The sequence below is a fragment of the Canis lupus genome, chromosome 9 (assembly GCF_011100685.1).
Source record: "Canis lupus familiaris isolate Mischka breed German Shepherd chromosome 9, alternate assembly UU_Cfam_GSD_1.0, whole genome shotgun sequence".
In the NCBI taxonomy this organism is placed as follows: domain Eukaryota; kingdom Metazoa; phylum Chordata; class Mammalia; order Carnivora; family Canidae; genus Canis; species Canis lupus.
In genome coordinates, this window is record NC_049230.1 from 42,438,741 (window position 1) to 42,458,528 (window position 19,788).

At 34.4% G+C, this 19,788-nt stretch overlaps 1 protein-coding gene across 1 annotated transcript in view; it reads left to right on the plus strand.

Annotated features, from left to right (window-relative positions):
• The window catches only part of NLK (nemo like kinase), a 158,383-nt gene that overhangs the window by 68,299 nt on the left and 70,296 nt on the right, over nt 1-19,788 (plus strand). The gene's annotated exons all lie outside the window — the stretch shown is intronic.

The window sequence follows — 19,788 nt, forward strand, 5'->3', positions numbered from 1 at the left end:
TAATCACTTTCCACTTTTCTGGTGGTTTTATTAGGTGTTCATCTCCTCTGAATGCCAGGTAGTAGACCATTTTTTTGTATTCAACCACATTTTGCCTGTCTCAGATTGCTACCTTGAATCTTCACCTTGGTTCAAGGTTTTCTGTCTTAGCTGAAGGGAAAGGAAATAGGCACCTCCTTTCACCCAATGCAACCTTTCAAATTCATATCCCAAAGGAGGATTGAAAATCCTCCTACCGTGTAATATACACTTGAAATTCTAGCTGTGGTATAACAGGTGGCTTCTCTAACATGGCTAATGAGCTGTAGCTGACGCAAATGCGTCCCTTCTTACCTGAGATTTTATAGTTCGCAATTATATAAATCTCCATATTATATTAACCTATAAATATATTTTAAAGTGGTAATATAGCATTCTTAAATGTGTATTTGATCCAAAGGCTGGTTTGCTTCAGATCTAAACCTGGGATGATGTTTTTATCTCTTTTCCTCCAGCTAGCTGTCTTTTCAAGTGGGAGAAAATATGGATTACCCTTCAAAGGGTTGCAGGTGTCATTTGCTGGTGAAAAATGGATTTGAGAAAAAGTGAGGTCTCAGTCATCAGATACATCCCTGCCAGCTGTTTAAGCAGCCAAATCCTCCCCTTACCTACCCCTTCTTAAGTGAGGTATGAAGAAGATCTGGTAATTTACCTGTAGATGGACGATAGAAGAAAGCCCTTATTATTTCTTACCAGCAACATTTAAGCCCACCTCTGTTTCCTCATGTGGGTCTGGGGTAGACATCATTAGCTAATTATGATCACTTTGCTTATTTAGAGCTATTTTGCTACCTTCATCATGCCAACAGGCTTTAGTGCAGAGAGCCAAGGTTGTGTAGAGCCCTGTGTTAGAACACCAACGTATGAAAAAGTTTGGTGTTCCTATTGTCGGTGATTTACTTGATTTCCTTTATTGTTCTGCATACAATAATTAAAAATCAGAGGTAGAATAAATTATAACATTTGCCATTGCATTTTTCCAAATATGTTTCCCAAAATTTATCCTTTATCTGAAGTGTTCATATTGTGGTTAACCTAGCATGAAGTATGTAGAATGATGATTTGTGCACCTCCCTGTACTTAGTTTATTGAAAACATACCTCAAACAAGATTAATTTCTTAACTCTTAGTTTTTAGAATATTTTTGCAGGGCAGCCCCGGTGGCTCAGCGGTTTAGTGCCACCTTCAGCCCAGGGTGTGATCCTGGAAACCTGGGAACGAGTCCCACATCGGGCTTCCTGCATGGAGCCTACTTCTCCCTCTGCCTGTGTCTCTGCCTCTCTCTCTCTCTGTCTCTCTGTCTCTCTCTGTGTGTCTCTCATGAATAAATAAATAAAATCTTAAAAAAAAAAGAATGTTTTTGCATATTCAGAAATTATCCTTAACTAATAAAATAGCATGCTTTTTTTTTTTTTTAAGATTTTATTTATTTATTCATGAGAGACACAGGCAGAGGGAGAAGCAGGCTCCATGCAAGGAGCCCGATGTGGGACTTGATCCTGTGTCTCCAAGATCACGCCCTGGGCCGAAGGTGGCACTAAACCACTGAGCCACCCGGGCTGCCCCTCATGCTTTGTTTATATGGGCAAAATACTGTTTTCCTTTACATTACTATTGTAAAATAATTACCAATTCATATTTAATGAAAATACATATTTATCCCAAAATTTCATTTGTAAAATTGGGATATATCTTATACACTGTGCTGCTTATATGCCAGCAGATGTATTCCAGATTATATAACAGGAAAACATGGGGGAAGAAAGCTAATAAATGTAAGAACTATACACCAAGAACACTTGAGCAAAAGACAATATCTCACCATCAGAATTTCAATTCAAATGAACCAAAAATTCCTAATAAAATAAATTTTTGAAATAAATGAAAATAGGCAAATACTTTATTTAAATTTGAATACTTTCAGCATAAATACTCAGCATTTCTTCATAAATACTTTCAGCATAAGTTTTCTATACAGCATCCTCAGATCATGGTTCAGTGAGATTACAAATGAGTAGCAAAACAGCATATTTTCAAATAGATAAAAAGGGAACTATGTATTACAAAAAGCTATACTACTAAAAAGACATAAGAAAAAACCCTCATCACCAATTATTCAACTTTAAAGCTGGCAAAGCTATAGTTTTATTCAGCTCTATATGCCTATTTCAACAAGGAAAAATACAATGGACTAGTTAATCCCCAAAAGACCTACAAAAACAGTAATAATGAAAATTAAGTTGAGAACTATTGAAATGGTTGATTTTTTTGGGAAAAACTTAGAAACTAGACTATAAAAAATTAGAACAGTACACTTAATACTTTGAATAAGTCAGTTGCAGTAGGAAACACAAGAAAATTTGTTGGGATCACTGTTGAATATTTTTCAGCAGATAACTGTATCATGTAATAGCTACTAAATGCTGAAAGATACTGGTTTATTTTGTGAGGCAGATAGATATGGTACCTGATATGGCCAGAGCATAAAAATGAAAACCAATCTTGTTGATGAACACAGATGAAAAAATTCTAAATAAAATAATGAAATAGAATGCATATTAAAAGGTATTCAACATTTAAAAAAAAATTCACCACAATCAAGTAAAACTTAATGTAGAAACTTAAGGTTGCTTCTGTGTGAGGAAAACTATTAAGATAATCCATGTAATTATTAGGAGAAACAGTAAAATCAATTAAACCAACATTCACTGACCTAGGATAGAGAAGAGAAAGTATTATTCTAAGCAATGGGAAGTTTCAAAGATAAATATAGTAGAGTCCTTGCTCTCAGGGACTTATAATCCAGTAAATTTAAAAACAAAGTTAGTGTAATTCATGATGTCACCGTAATATTTTTAAATATTCTAAAAATATTTTATAAAAGTTAACATCCATTTCTGACAACTCTGAAAAACATAAAGGAAATAGATTTACCCTATTAAAAAGGTTTCCCTATATATTTGTAACTAAAAGTCAACATTAACCAAAATGAAAAAGTAGAGGCATCAGCAAAATAATGCTGTTATTGAATGTCAGCAAATATACAAGGAAAACAAGGTATAGATACATGCAAGAAGGAAATTAAGTTATAGCAATGTAAATGATAGTTATAGACCTAGAAAATCTCAAGAATTCAATGGCATAACAATTGAATCTAGGAAAGTTGCAAATTGTAAATTGAAAGTTATGTTACTGTATTTTAACAATAGATTATATGACAATAAATGTAAACTTACAGTGGTACAAATTAAATACTTTAGCTTAATGTATGTGAAAAATAAATCTTTAATGGCAAGCAGAAAAGAAGTTTGAATAAATAGGGAGTTATATCCTGGCTAAAGGGAAGGCCAAATGTACTGAAATTCTGTGTTTACTATATTAGTATATTTAATATTTAACCAAATAAGATACATATTTTAAAGGCTTGCCACTAGCATCACCTGGAAGCTTGTTATAAATGCAGAATCTCAATTCCCCACCCCAGGCATAGTGAATCAATTTACATTTTAAGATTTTAAGAATTACAGGTGATTCTTATGTACATTAAAATTATAAATACACTGTTTAAAGCAATAGTTCTTGAATCTTGTTAAAAGTCAAAGTCAGCTAGGAGCTCTTTAAAATACAAATTTTTAGGGGTGCTTGGGTGGCTCAGGTGGTTAAAGCATCTGCCTCCAGGTCAGGTCATGATCTCAGGGTCCTAGGATCAAGCCCCACATAGGGCTCCCTGCTCAGCAGGGAATCTGCTTTTCCCTCTCCCTCTATCCACCCCCCCCACACACACACACACACTCATACTCTTTCTCTCTCAAATAAATAAATAAAATATTTTTTTAAAAAATACAAATTTTTAGGCCTGCCACAAGTTTAATGAAATAGAGTTGCTTTGGCTTTTGTGTTTCTTTTTCTAAAGCCCACCAGTTGATTATGATATGCTAAATTTGATGGTAGCTGCTTTAAAGAATTTGATAAAGTGGCAATGAAGTGTATATGAAAAAGTTGTAAGACATTGGCTGAAAAATAAGCCATAGAACAAAATAGCAGTTTTGAAAATTGATTCATGGATTATATTACTATAAACCAATACCTCATTGTATACATTATAAGAGTTAAAACATTGATATTAAAAGAAAAAAGAGAAAGACAATTTTTTCTATTTCTTTGAATAAGTGATTAATATGTAATCTATGTGGATAAATGGAAAAACTGTAAATATGAAGGAAAGAAACTATACAACATAAAATTATTCAGAATAGGGCCTAGAATATTGTAAACTGTTTATACTCTGAGGTGACGATTTGTTTTTGTTCTAACAGCCTCCGTGAGGCATAATTTACATACCATAAAGTTCACCCGTTATGAATATGACACTCCCCCGTTATCCACAGGGGAAATGGTATGTTCCAATAGATGCCTGAAACTACAGATTGTACCAAATCATATATGTATGTAAAGATTTATTTATTATAGAGAGAGTGAGGGTGCACATGTGGGTGGCACCTGAGGAGGGGCAGAGGGAGAGAGAGGGAGAATCCTCAAGCAGACCCCCCTGCTGAGCACAGAGCCTAATAGGAGGCTTGATCCCAGGGCTCTGAAATCATGACCTGAGCCGAAATCAAGAGTTGGCTGCCCAAACTGAGCCACCCAGGTGCCCCCCAAATCTTCTATATATTGTTTTTTCCTATACATAAATGCTTATGATATTGCTAGGTATTTATGATAAGGTTTAAATGTTTTTAGCTTTTTTAAAAGTTTTAATTTAAATTCTAGTTTACATGCAGTGTAATACTAGTTTCAGGTAATAGAGTTTAATTTATAAATTAGGCATAGCAAGAGATTAACAGTAATAAGGAAAATGGAACAATTACAACAATATACTGTTAATACTTATGTCAATGTGGTCTCTCCCCTTCTTTCAAAATATTGTACTGTATTCATCCTTCTTGTGTTGAAAAATGTTGATGATTGATGAACATAGGCATTGTGACGTAGCATTAAGCTATTGTATTGACCTTTTCACATTTTGTCAGAGGAGGGGTCGTCTGTTTCCAGATAGCAGTTGACCACGGGTAAGTGAAATTGTAGATAAAGGGGGAGTACTATAATAATTCAGTGACTTTTAGTAAATTTCACTATTGTGCATTTATCACCCTAACCCAATTTTAGGACATTTCATCATCCTAAGAGAGACTTAACCCTTTACAGTCAATCCCGCATTCCATTCCCACACCTAAACAGCCACTGAAATGCTTTGTCTCTATGAATTTGTCTTTTCCAAAAATTTTTTGTAAATGGCCAGCTTTTTATTTCATTGATTTTTCTTGATTTGTAATGTGATTGTTTCCATTCTCATTTTGCTTTCTTTGGGTTTAATTTGCTCTTTTTCCAGTATTCTTCACATATGCTCTTTTTCCAGTATACATTACTGAGTGGAGTCCTTTATTTCTGTTATAGCTGTTTAAAGGTGTAATTTTTCCCTCTAAGCAAGGCATCCAATAAATTTTATGTATTATGTTTTAATTTTCATTCAGTTTGAAATATTTTCTAATATCCCTTGTGATTTCTGTTTTGAACCATTTGTCAATAGAGAAATGTTTTAATGTCCTAATATTTCTTAATTTTATTTCTATTATTTGTAATTCTGTTGTGGGCTGAAAAAAAAACATAGTTGGACTCATTTCAATCCCTTCCATTTATTGAGACTTGTTTTTTGGTCTTTTCTAGAGCAGGTTCTAAGTGTGCTTGAAGAAAAATAAGTATTCTATTCTCATTAGGTATAGTATTCTATAAATGTCACTGAGGTCAACTTAGTTAATATTATTATATTTGTTTCTATCCTTGCTTAATTTGTGTCTAGTTGTTCTGGTTTTGAGAGTGGAATATTAAAACCTCCAAATGTAATTGTTGAATTATCTGTTTCTTCTTTTCTGTCAAGTTTTGCTTTGTGAATTTTTGGGTTCTATTTTTAAACATGTATAGATTGATAATTGTTCTATCTTCTGATATTGACTATTTTACTATTATGAAATGTCCCTTATTGTCTGCAGTAATACTTCTTATCTTAAAATCTTTCCTGCCTTTTTTTTTTCCCCTGCCTTTTATTAATATACCTTCTCCAGCTCTCTGATGGCCACTATTTGTATGGTATATCTTTTCTATTCTTGAACTTATAACCTATTTCTATTTCTGAATATAAAGTGTTTTGTTGATAACATGTAGTTTGTATTTTGCTTTTTAAAAATTGAGACAATCTCTGTCTTTTGATTGAAGTGTTTAGTCCATTTACATTTAGTGTAATTAATAATCTGTATATGTTATAAACCTAACAACAGGGGCACCTGGGTGGCTCAGTGGTTGAGCATCTGCCTTTGGTTCAGGGGGCTCAGGTCATGATCCTGGGGTCTTGGAATCGAGTCCTGCATTGGGCTTCCCACAGGGAGCCTGCTTCTCCCTCTGTTTGTATCTCTGCCTCTCTCTGTGTGTCTCTCATGAATAAATAAATAAAATCTTTAAAACAAAACAAAACAAAAAAACCCAACAGCATATTCTTCTAGCCTACAAGAGACTTACTTCAGACATAAAGACACCTGCAGACTGGAAGTGAAGGGATGGAGAAACATTTATTATGCAAATAGAAATTAAAAGAAGCCAGAGTTGCAATACTTTGGTCAGACAAAATAGACTTTAAAACAAAGGCTGTAACAAGGGACAAAGAAGGACATTATATAATCATAAACAGTACAATCCAACAAGAAGATCTAACAATTATAAATATTTATGCACCCAACATGGGAGCACCCAGATACATAAAGCAATTAATAACAAATAAAAGAAATAATGGATAGTATGGATAATAGTAGGGGACTTTAATGCCCACTTATATCAATGGATAGATCATCCATGTAGAAAATAAACAAGGAGACAGTGGCTTTGAATGACACATTCAACCAGATGGGTCTAACAGATATATTCAGAACATTCATTCTAAAACAGCAGAATACACATGGAACATTCTCCAGAATAGATCATGCATTTTTTTAAAAGTTTTTTTTTATTTACTTATTCATGATAGACATAGAGAGAGAGAGAGAGGCAGAGACACAGGCAGAGGGAGAAGCAGGCTCCATGCCAGGAGCCCGACATGGGACTCGATCCTGGGTCTCCAGGATCAGGCCCTGGGCCAAAGGCAGGCGCTAAACCGCTGAGCCACCCAGGGATTCCCGAATAGATCATGTATTAAGCCACAAAACAAATCTCAACAAATTAAAAAAAGACTGAAGTCATACCATATATCTTTTCTGACCATACTATGAAACTAGAAATCAGCCACAAGAAAAAACCTGGAAAGCACACAAATATATGAAAGTTGAATAATGTGCTACTAAACAATGAATGTGATCAACCAAGAAATCAAAGACAATATAAAAAAATATATGGAGACAAATGAAAATGAAAACAAAATAGTCCAAAAGTCCTTGGGAAACAGCAAAATCTGTTCTTGGAATTTTATAGAAATACAGGCCTACACCTCAAGAAGCAAGAAAAATCCCAAATAAACATCTTAACCTTACATCTAAGGGAAGTAGAAAAAGAACAACAGGCAAAACTCAAAACCAGTAGAAGGCAGGAAATAATAAAGATCAGAGCAGAAATAAAATAGAAGCTAAGAAAAACCCCCCAAAAAAACAAAAATCAAAAACAAAAACCAATAGAACAGATCCATGAAATGGGGAGCTGGTTTTTTGAAACCATCAACAATATCAATAAACCTTCAGCCAGATTCATCCAAAAAAAAAAAAAAAGAGAGAGAGAGAGAGAGAGTGAGGACTCAAAATCAGAAATGAAAGGGGAAATATAACGAGTGACACCACAGAAATATAAAAAGATTGTAAGAAAATATTATGCAAAATTATATGCCAACAAATTGGACAACCTAGAAAAAATGGATAAATTCCTAGAAACACATAACCTCCCAAAACTGAATTAGGAAGAAATAGAAAATAAGTACAGACTGATCACCCACAATAAAATTGAATCAGTAAGCAAAAAAAGTTCCAGCAAACAAAAGTCCAGGGCTACAGGGCTACAGGTAAATTCTACCAAACATTTATTTTATTTTTATTATTATTATTATTATTATTTTTTTTTTATTATTTTAAAAAAATTTCTTCATGAGAGACACAGGCCTAGACATAGGCAGAGGGAGAAGCAGGCTCCCTGCGGGGAGCCCAGTGCAGGACTCCGGGAACATGCCCCGAGCCAAAAGCAGACACTCAACCATTGAACCACCCAGGTGTCCCCTCTACCAAATACTTAAAGAGGACTTAATACCTATTCTTTTTAACTATTCCAAAAAATCAAAGAGGAAGGAAAACTTCCTAATTCATTCTTTCTATGAAGCCAGCATTACTCTGATACCAAAACCAGATAAAGACACTGTAAAAAGAGAGAAAATTACAAGCCAATATCCCTGATGAACATAGAAGCAGAAATTGTTAAAATATTGGCAAACTGAATCCAACAATACATGAAAAAACCCATTCATCACCATCAAGTGAGAATTATTACTGGAATACAAGGGTGGTTCAGTGTTCGCAATCAGACTGATACATCACATCAACAAAAACTGTGATCATTTCAGTAGATAGAGAAAAAGCATTTGACAGAAGTACAGTAGCCATTCATGATAAAAACCCTCAACAAAGTAAGACTAGAGGGAATATACCTCAACAAAATAAAAGCTATATATCAAAAACCCACACCAACATCACGATGAGATGCATTTTCTCTGAGGTCAGGTACAAGACAGCAATGTCCACTCTCACCACTGTTATTTAACATTGTGCTGGAGGTTCTAGCTACAGCAGTCAGAAAAGAGGAAGGAATAAAAGACATCCAAATTGGTAAGGAAGAAGTAAAACTTACACTATTTACAGACGTGATACTATATATAGAAAACCCTAAAGACTTCACCAAAAAAACTAATGGAACTGATAAATGAATTCAGTAAGGTTGCAGGATACAAAATCATGGTACAGAAATCTATGACATTTTTATATACCAATAACAAAGCAACAGAAAGAAATGAAGAAAGCAGTCCCTCTTACAATTTTACTTAAAGATAATAAAATACCTCGGAATAAACTTAACTAAGGAGATGAAAGACTTGTACTCTGGAAACTATAAAACATTGATTAAAGATATTGAAGAGAACACAAGTGGAAAGATATTCCATACTGATGTATTGGAAGAACAAATACTGCTAAAGTGTTGGTACTACTCAGAGCAATCAACAGATTTAATGTAATCCCTACCAAAATACTAACAACATTTTTCATAGAACTGGAACAATCCTAACATTTGTATGGAACCACAGAAAACCCCAAGTAGCCAAAACAATCTTGAAAAAGAAAAACAAATCTGGAGGTATCACAATTCCAGATTTTAAGTTATACTACAAAGCTGTAGTAATCAAAACAGTATGGTACTGGCACAAAAACAGGTATATAAGTCAGTGGACTAGAAGAGAAAGCCCAGAAATAAACCCACATTTATGTGGTCAATTAATCTTTGACAAAGGAGTAAAGAGTATGCAATTAGAAAAAGACAGCCTTTTCTAACAAATGGTGTTGGGAGAACTGGACCACTGGCCTATACCACACACAAAGAAATTCAGAGTGGAGTAAGGACCTAAATGTGAGACCTGAAACTATAAAAATCCTAGAAGAGAGTACAGCCAGTAATTTCTCTGACATTGGACATATCAACTCTTTTCTAGATGTGTCTCCTGAGGCAAGGGAAACAAAAGCAAAGATAAACTATTGGGACTACATCAAAATAAAAAGCTTCTGCACAACAAAGGAAACAACAAAACTAAAAGACAACTAACCTGAATGGGAGAAGCTATTTATTTGCAAATGACATTTCTGGTAAAGGATTAGTATCTAGTTAGTATCTAAAATATACATGGTGGCAGTACAAACGGATGCAGCCTCTGTGGAAAGCAATATGGAGGTTCCACAAAGTGTTAACAATGGAACTACCCTATGATTCAGTAATCACACTGCTGGATATTTACCAAAAAAATATAAAAGCACTAATTAAAAGGGATACATGCACTCCTATGTTTATAGGAACATTATTTATAATAGCCAAATTATGAAAGCAGCCCAAGTGTCCATTAATAGATGAATGGATAAAGAAAATGCAGTATGTGTATATTATGACTAATTCTTTTTTATGGCTGAAATAGTATTCCATATATGTGTGTGTGTGTGTGTGTGTGTGTGTGTATATATGTAATTTTCAGCCATAAAAAATTAAATTTTGTCATTTGCAACAACACAAGTAGATATAGAGAGTATCATACTAAGTGAAATAATAAGTCAGTTGGAGAAAGACAAATACCATATGATTTCATTCATATGTGGAATTTAAGAAACAAGCAAAGGAGGGGGGCAGGAGGGAGAGAAAAACAAACCAAGAAACATACTCGACTATAGATAACCTAGTTACCTGAAGAGAGGTGGGTAAAATAGGTGATGAGGATTAAAGAATACTCCTATTATACTGAGCACTAAGTAATGTATAGAATTTTTTTAAAAGATTTATTTATTTATTTATTTATTTATTTATTTATTTATTTATTTATTTATTTATTTATGATAGACATAGAGGCAGAGACACAGGAGGAGGGAAGAGCAGGCTCCACCCTGGGAGCCTGACGTGGGACTTGATCCCGGGACTCCAGGATTGCGCCCTGGGCCAAAGGCAGGCGCCAAACCGCTGAGCCACCCAGGGATCCCCTGTATAGAATTTTTTAAATCATTGTATTATTGTACACTGAAACTAATATAGTACACATAACTAATATAACTAATATACAATTCCAGTATAGTTAACATATATAAAAATAAAATAAAAATATATGTAATCTTCTGCCCACATATTTGCCATTTTTCATTTTTCTTTTTTTCCTGTGGATTTGAGTTACCATCTGGGGTTATTTCCTCTAAGGCAAATCTGCTGACAACAAATTCTGTCCATCATTACGTATTTTGGAATGCTTTCATTTTGCCTTTATTTTTGAAGGATAGGGTCTTTTTGTTGTTGAATATAGAGTTTTTGCCTGCCTATCACCACCCCTGCAAATATGGCATTCTTCTGCCTCCTGACCTCCATTGCATCTGATGGGAAATCAGTCAACAATTTTATTGTTTATTCTCATTATTTTCAAGAGTTTCTTTGACTTGATCTATCTTTGACCCTGAGATGTCCACGTGCAAGACTCCTGTGTCTATCTTATATGGGATTTTTGAGCATTGGGGATCGTATATTTTTATCAGATTTGGGAAATTTTAAACTGTTATGTCTTCAAATACTTTTTTCTGTCCCTTTCTCACCTTTTCTTCTGGTACTCCCATTAGGTGTTATGCTGGTACACTCAGAGTTCTTGCATAGCTCTCTGAGGCTCTGTTCATTTTTCTTCAGACTTTCCTCCCTGTTCTTGAGATTGTATAATTTCTATTGATTGAGCTTTTCAGTTTACTGATTTTTATTCTATTTCATATCCACTATTAGGCCAATCTACAGAGTTTTTCATTTCTAGGATTGTACTTTTCAAGTCTAGAATTTGATTTCTTTTTTTCTTAGTTTTCATATTGTGTATCCTATTTGTTGTCATTGTCACCGTTAAAAAAAATTCTTTAAAAAATAATTTCCTTTAATTCTTTGAACATATTTATAATAGTTGCTTTTGAAGTGTTACTGAATGCAACATCTGGGCTCACTCAGAAACTATTATTTTTTTTTCCCAGAAACTATTTCTATTGACTGCTTCTTCCCCTGAGTATGAGTCACATTTTACTGTTTACATATCTTGTAATTTTTTTGTTTAAAACTGGACATATTTAATAATGTAATAGCTCTGGATCTGATTTCTCCCCAGCCTCCCTGCCACCTGAAGGTCGTCATTATTGACATGTTGTTGTTGTTGTATGTGTTTGCTTATATTTAAGTAACTTGACTTAATGTGCATAATCTTTCTGTGTCCATTCAGTACAACTGCTCAAATTGCTCAGGTTTTTAAAAATTATTATTTTAATTTTTAGCCCAGCCCTTTTGGAGTTCCCCTTTGTGTCTGTATCGCTTGGTGGTCAGCCAGTGATTGGTTAAAGGTTGTGCTCAAACATCTTGAGCCAGTGAGGCTTCTATCCTTTCTATGTTAGGGAGCTCATCTAATTTGCAACTATGCCCCAGCTTTTATTTTCTGCTGAGCCTCTCAGTTCTTCTCTTCACATGTGGGAAGCCTCTCAGTCAGCCACGGGTGTGTACAGAGCTTAGGCCCTCTCAGGTCAGCTCTGAGTATATAAGCAGCCTCCAGTTAGCCAGGAATCTATGGGAGTTTACCTAGCCCCACTGTGGCTCTCATTTCCAGAATCTCCTTGTTAAATTCCTGGATTTATGTTGCTCTATCCCACTTCCCAACTAGGATAGCAACCTCAGACTGGCAGAGCTGTAGGCTTTCTCTTTTCTTCTCCAGTTGAGTTTAATGCTTTTATAGTCAGTGCTCCTGAGTGTAGGGTTTGCATCCTCCCCTTCAGATCACATCAGCAACCTTAGGCAAGTGAAGCTGCTGATTTTCATGGCCAACTACTGCATGGACTGTGCTTAGGTGGGGGTAAGGAGCAGCCAAGCAATAACATCACTCACTTTCATTGTTCTTACCCAAAGTTCCACAGTTTTTCATAAACACTTTTGAATGTATTGTTTGACTTGGGTTGTTTTCTGGAGTCCTGAAATGGTTGTTTTTGACATTTTTGTCCAGTTTTATAGTTGTTTTGAGGGGAAAGGTTTTGCTGACCTCTTCAGCTTGCCACAGCTGGAAGTCCTGCCTCCTGCTTTGTATTTGCAGCATTTTGGGTTTTGGTTATTTTTAAAAGGCTAACTAATTAAAAAAACCTGAAGCATTGTAGCTGCTTCAGCACTTTGCTTTACAATGGAAGAAGTTAGGAGATTGTGATTAGATTAGGGGTGGGACTATAGTTCTGCTTTAATTCTGCTGACAGCACTCTCCTGTGGAATGTTTCTTATAGCATATTCCTGTGTAATGATGAAGAAAACGTTTATTTTTTTTGAAGTAAGCAAATTCCTTTGGAATTCTACCAAAACATAAGGAAGATATTATGTATACTCACTACAAAATAAATCAGTGGCACAAGGAAGTATATGACAAAATTCATTGGTTTGGTATGGATGTGTATTTTTTACAAAAAAAAAATAATAAAAAGAATTGTCCTCTTTAAAATTACTCATTATACAAATTTCAACCTGATGTGTGTTTTTATCCTCAAAATTTTAACTGAGAAATTTGTCCTTTTAGTTCTATAATAACACAATACAGAAATGTACACAAAATAAGATATATAGCTCAGTGATTTATCACAAAGAACACACACCTCTATAGCTACCATTCAAGTGAGAAATAGCATCACTAGCACACAGAAGTCCCTTCTGGCCCTCCCGCACACACACCCCCACCTTGTATCGCTTCCTCCAAGATAACTACTAACCTTAACTTTTATGGTAAGTACTTCTTTTATGAATAGTTTCTGTCTCCTAAGCATACATCCCTAAACATTAGAGTTCAACTTTGCTTATATTTTTAATATTATGGAAGTGAAATCTTACATTATTTGTGACTGATTTCTTTCGTTCAGAAATTAGGTGTATGAGATTCATCTGTGTTGCTGCATGTAGCAGTAGTTCAATCCCTGTAGGGTTTTTCAATTATATGAATATACAACAATCTGTTAATCTGTTCTACTGTTTATGGATGTTTGGATTGTTTCCCGTTTTAAGGGTACTAAAAATATTGCTGCGAACACATTTGTATGTTTAGTGATGGGTGTGCACATTCCTTTGGGGTATATACTTGGAGTCAAATTGCTGGGTCACATTGTATTCATATATTCATTTTAGTATATAAAGCCAATCTGTTTTTCATAATGATTTTACCAATTTACATTCCTACTAGCAGTCTATAAGAATTGCCATTGTACCACATCTTCACTAAAAATTTGGTATTGTCCACCTTTTATTATTAGCCATTCTGAGAGTTATATAATCATTCTCATTATGGTTTTAATTTTCATTTTCCAAATGACTAATAAGGTTAAGCTCCTTTTCATATGTTTAGTGGGTGTCTGGCTTATCCTTTTTTTGTAAAATGCCTGTTCAAACCCTTTTTAAAAATTGATTTGTATGAATTCTGCACATGTCCAGATAAACACTTTGTTGCTTATATGTGTGTTACAAACATCTTCTGAGTGACTTGCATTTTTACTCTTAACAATACACAGATAATGAACAGATGTTCTTGATTTTAAAGTAGTCAAATTTTTTTTTACATTATGATTTGTGCTTTTTGTGTACTGTTGAAGAAATCTTTCCCTGCCCTGATATCTTGAAGGTATTCTACTACATATTATCTTCTAAAAGCTGTACAATTTTGCTTTACACATTAATATCTACAATCCACCTGGAATTTGTGTATGGAGTGAAGTAGGGGTGAAGATTCATTCTGTTTTACCCTATGTATATCTAGTTGTTCCATACCATACATTAAAAAGAATGTTGTATCTGTCAGGGTCCAATGAGGAGAAAGAAACTACACATTTTAAAGTTGCGGAGGTGGGCAGCCTGGGTGGCTCGGCGGTTTAGTGCCGCCTTCAGCCCAGGGTGTGATCCTGGAGACCCAGGATTGAGTCCCACATCAGGCTCCCTGCATGGAGCCTGCTTCTCCCTCGGCCTATGTCTCTGCCTCTCTCTGTCTCTCTCTCACTCATGAATAAATAAATAAATAAAATATTTTTTAAATAATAAAAGTTGTGGGGGTAGAAGGGAATGCTAATTAGCTGTAAAGTTGTTTGTAAAGTTTAAAGTTGTAGTTAGACAAGAATAGAAAACTAAGGTATCGTGAAAGTAACAGCTACCTCTAGCTATGGCTAGAGGAATATCATGGAAGAAGTTGGAATTATTAAGACTTAGAACCCCATGTAGCAGGAATTCAGATATCTAAGGAGAGGTTACAGACTCACTAGTGCTGGTGTCTGAGGTGGAGGATACAGTGAGGCTGGTTCTGCAAGTGGGAAAGCTATAAACTGGGTTCAGCTGCAATTATAGAAAGGCATTGCCACTGCTGGGAGTGAAGAAGTATTGCTAGGGTGACACAGAAACAAGAGACAGACAGAAAGCCCACAGGAAGGGGCAAGTCCCCTTTTCCTCTGGCCTTGTAGTCTGCTCTAAAGCCGCGTATTAGCAGAGCCTAACATGGAGCTAGTTGGCAAAACCAAAATATGGTTTGCAGAGTCCCGATATTATAGAGTTGTGTTTAGACAGATAGGTTTGAAGCTGTGAGACAATAGCGTATGGCACAGACTACCTGTCTACAAAGACACCTTTATGATTAGTCACGTGTCTGTATATGTGAGAATGTTTTGGGGTCATATTTCTGTTTCATTGATCTTGCTCCAAAATTGCATTATCTAAACTATTTTAGCTTTATGTTAGGTTTTCATATATGGTAGAGCAATTTTTTCCCACCTTCTTCAAGGGTATCTCAGCAGTTCTTGGCATATTTGCATTTCCATAAAGACTTTAGAACTGATTTGTATAGATCCACAAAAAGAAAATCTTTTGGGGGTTTTGGCTGGAATTTCACTGAATCTGTATAAATCAGTTTGGGTGGGGAGAATTGAAATTTTTATACTATTGAGTTTTCTAGTCCATGAATATGGTATGTCTCTCCGTTCATTTACATCTTTAATTTCTCTTGCTAATGTTTTTTAGTCTTTTTATGTAGAAATCTTGCTTACTTAGCTTTTGTTAACTTTAATCCCAGATACTGGATGTTTTTTTATATTATAAATAGTATCTTTAATTTTTTTTATTTCAATGTTTTTATTTTGACAAGTTTCTTCATTCTTTAATAGTTTTACTTCATTATACCAACCACCAGATTCAATTATTATCAACATTTGCTTCATTTGTTTCAACAATCCTTGATAAAGTATTTTAAGGCAAATCTTAAATCTCATGTCATTTCACCTGTGGATAAACTTAAGTATATATACATTCCTAAAAAATAGGGACATTTGATTTATAACCATAATTCGAAGCCATATTCAAATTTTTCTTTTTATTTCAAAAATTACATTTTACTGGTATGTTGGTTCGTATGCTCAGTTTGCTTTTAACAGCATATTAGGACTTATATTTTAAGTAATTATTAAAATATTAGCCACTAAAATATTGAATAATACGTAATTAAAAACGATTTTTTTTCGAATGATGTGAACTTTGCATTTCTGAATTCATTGTAATTTTTCGATATCATCAAAACCATGTGTTATAAACCTACTGTGTAAACAAACCCATTCTTTTCTTTCATTTGGTATCTTCTATATTTATAAACCTAATGTGCAACAAAAATTTCCATTCTTTAAAGGAAATCTTTATATTTCTCAGTTTTCCTTTTCCTAAGCACATATCTTTTAAGAAGTCATCATTGGGATTAAAAGCACATTTTTATGTGACATAGTTTTGATTTGGTTATCTTTTATAACTTTTTTGCCACAAATTGATAAATGTAAAAAGGAGGCACAGTTTTGATTTTTTTTCCTTTGTGGCATTGTACAGAAACCTGTCTTTCATTGCAGGTGGTTCTCCTTCCCATACAATATTCATGGATCTGTTTCTAGGAGAGGACTGTGGCTAGTGGGCCATGAAAACTTCCTATACTTGGCAGGCTAGGCTGTGTCATGTTCACTTTCCAACATGAGAAAATTCCTACTGAAAAGACAGTGTGGCAACTTTCCTGCAGGCAAGTCCTACTCCTCACAAAGATACTTGACAGTGAGGAGTAAGAATCTCTATGTCTTTCCCAGCATCTGCAGCAAGAATGGAGCTAATTATTAATTCATGGTCTAAAGAACAAAAAAGTGTTCTTGAGTCAATAATAATTAGTATAAAAGGATTTTGCACTTATGTTTTAACTTAATTATGATTATTGATGGGGAGTTGGGGTCTTAAAAGTTAGATCTTATCCATTGGTAACAAGTATTTGAAAATGAATATGACAACCTGCTATTGGATAATTTGTGTCTTATTTCTCCTCCCTTATCAGGACCCTTAATTATCTCACTACAGATCAGAATGGATGGCCCATGGATGCCTCACCTGCCGGGATCATTGTTATTTATACTTGTTTGATCACAGAATTAGAGGATGTTTAAGCTCATATGTAACTCTTTCAATTAAATGTATATGTTTTGCTTTTTCTGATCAATAGTGGAATGTTAGGATATTAGAAAAAGAATGAACCATTTCACTGCTTTGGTTTAGCTGTTATATAGGGTCTTTTCTCCTTATAATATCAGATTAACAAATTTAAGTATCAGTTTAGTAGAAGTATCTTGAAAAAAAGGAAAATGATCTCTTTCTTATGTATAAAGCTAACTCAGCAAATACCAAATTTGGATAAATAAAAGAAAAACCAAATATCAGAAAACCCTAACTGATGGAACAAAGTATCTAACTATGAAAGATGAGAATCTTTTTTCATGCATTTTTGGGTGGAGGCAAGGAAGCCTAGAAGGTTTATTCCTCTGAATAATGCGCAACTCTTTAAATTATGTCAAAGTACACAAACTGTAGCCTGTTAAAATTTTGGTTAGGAAGACCAAAGAGATGTAAAAATAAATTCCTTATTTTTTAACCTATAGTGTCCCTGAACATATAACAGGGACTAAGATACAAATAAGATATATAAATATTTTTTTTAGACTCGTTTGTTGTCAGAAATTTCACCTCATAGTTTGCAGTTGTTTTCTCAAGCTGACTTAATACAAGTAAAAATAACTTTTAAAGAAATGAATGCAAAGGCAATAATCTAAATATTTAGAATCTAGTTAGGAGGTTCTGTTACTGAGATACATACTGTATTGGTACAGTTGACGTAGTAATTGTAGTGTGTATAGCAAAAAAAAAAAAAATAGAAGATTGCTGATTATAAGTTTATGTGAATAGAAGAACCTGATTTTCTCAATCCGAGTGAAACATTCTCATTATAAATTATTTATTTGCTTTGAATAAAAACCCGTAGCAGAAACATGAACTTAAAAACTACTAAACCATGTAGGGAAAAAATTCTATGTGTAAAATGAATGAAGAACATATAATTTCTTGGAGATTCTTGTTTAGTTGTTAAACTTAAAGTTATACTATAATTTAAAGCTGTTGTAATATTAGGTTCTAGTGCCTAAGAATGTATCCCCAATAAGCTTCATTCGTGTTTCATTCCAATCCTTCTACTTGTCTGTAATTTAAGCAGATTTGTGGCAAGTAGTCAGAGTTTCCTGGGATTAAGAAAGCTCTACAACAAAACAACCACACCAGATCTAAAAAGGTTCCTATTTTGGTTTTGCACTCTTTTGGCTGACTATATTTCTCTGAAGAATGGCTTGTGGATTCTTCTGGCTGTTTTAAAAAAAGTTAAACTGGTATTCTCAGTATTAGAGAAGGATTGATATTCTTCAGGCAGATGTAAGAAAGGGTTCTTTTTTACAACACTTAGAACTGTATTTTTAATATAGTTTACAGAATCAAATATTGATTTAAAAGTTACGAAGTAAATATTTATTTTAGTGTAACTTGATTGCTCATGAAGATAATGAGGTGAAATGACAGATGCACTGTTTTATGTAGCGCTTCCAGTATTTAGTAGAGAAAGTAACTGACCAGTAAGTGAACCATTGATCACGGGATGGCTCCTTTTTTTCTAAAACGAGGCAAGTTGCCCTAAATGTTGTTTATTATTTCTACAGCTGGAGCTTCATTAACAAGTACAGTTGGAATAACCAGGGTATTGCTGTCGCAGAGGAACTAAGCACAGCAAGCCTTTCAGTAACAAAGAAAATAAAAGAATTCCTGTGTAACAGGCTTCCACACTTATCTGTGTTCTGTGGTACTGTTTGTGCTGAACTAAAGCATCTGCTACCTCAGGTTAAGAGAGAACAAACTCAACATGGCGTGAAATTACTGCACAGCCATTCACATTCATTAGAGTTATATTGTTACCAGCCACAGGAATGACTGGCTTTTGCATGAATAATAAAATGCTGCTTTTGAATTTTACCTTAAAACATTGCAAGGCTCAGTACTAACCTTGAGCCAGGAGTGGGTTTATCTTAGAGCAGTTCTCCTCACTACAGTAGAGTCAAGACCAATAAGAAGTTAGAAGTTAAAAAAAAAAAAGAAAAGTTAGAAGTTAGGAAGTATTGCTGTATGAGGCCTGGGGGAAGGGCCTTGTGTTAAATCAACTTACTCATTTTTAAAATGAACATTTATTGTGTAGACTAGCTGTTTGAAGACGTTAAAATTAAGCCAGCATTTGGCAAACATCAGTAATAGTTGACTCAGGAAGAATCATCAGTGGATGCTAAAGGTTATGGGTCAGAGTTTGATGAGGAATAGAACAGTTACACAGTTATCAAGGGAAAAAATAGTAATTTTGCAATGTGGTAACGTGACCGACACTTCATCAAGTTATCAAAGTTAATCACCAGAAATGGGGAAAATTCATGTGCCTCCTAGTAAGTTGCAATGAGAAGGCATCACTTATGCGTTATTCCCGTTAAAAATGCATAACCTGAATCTAATCATGAGAAAACACCACACAAACCCAAAATG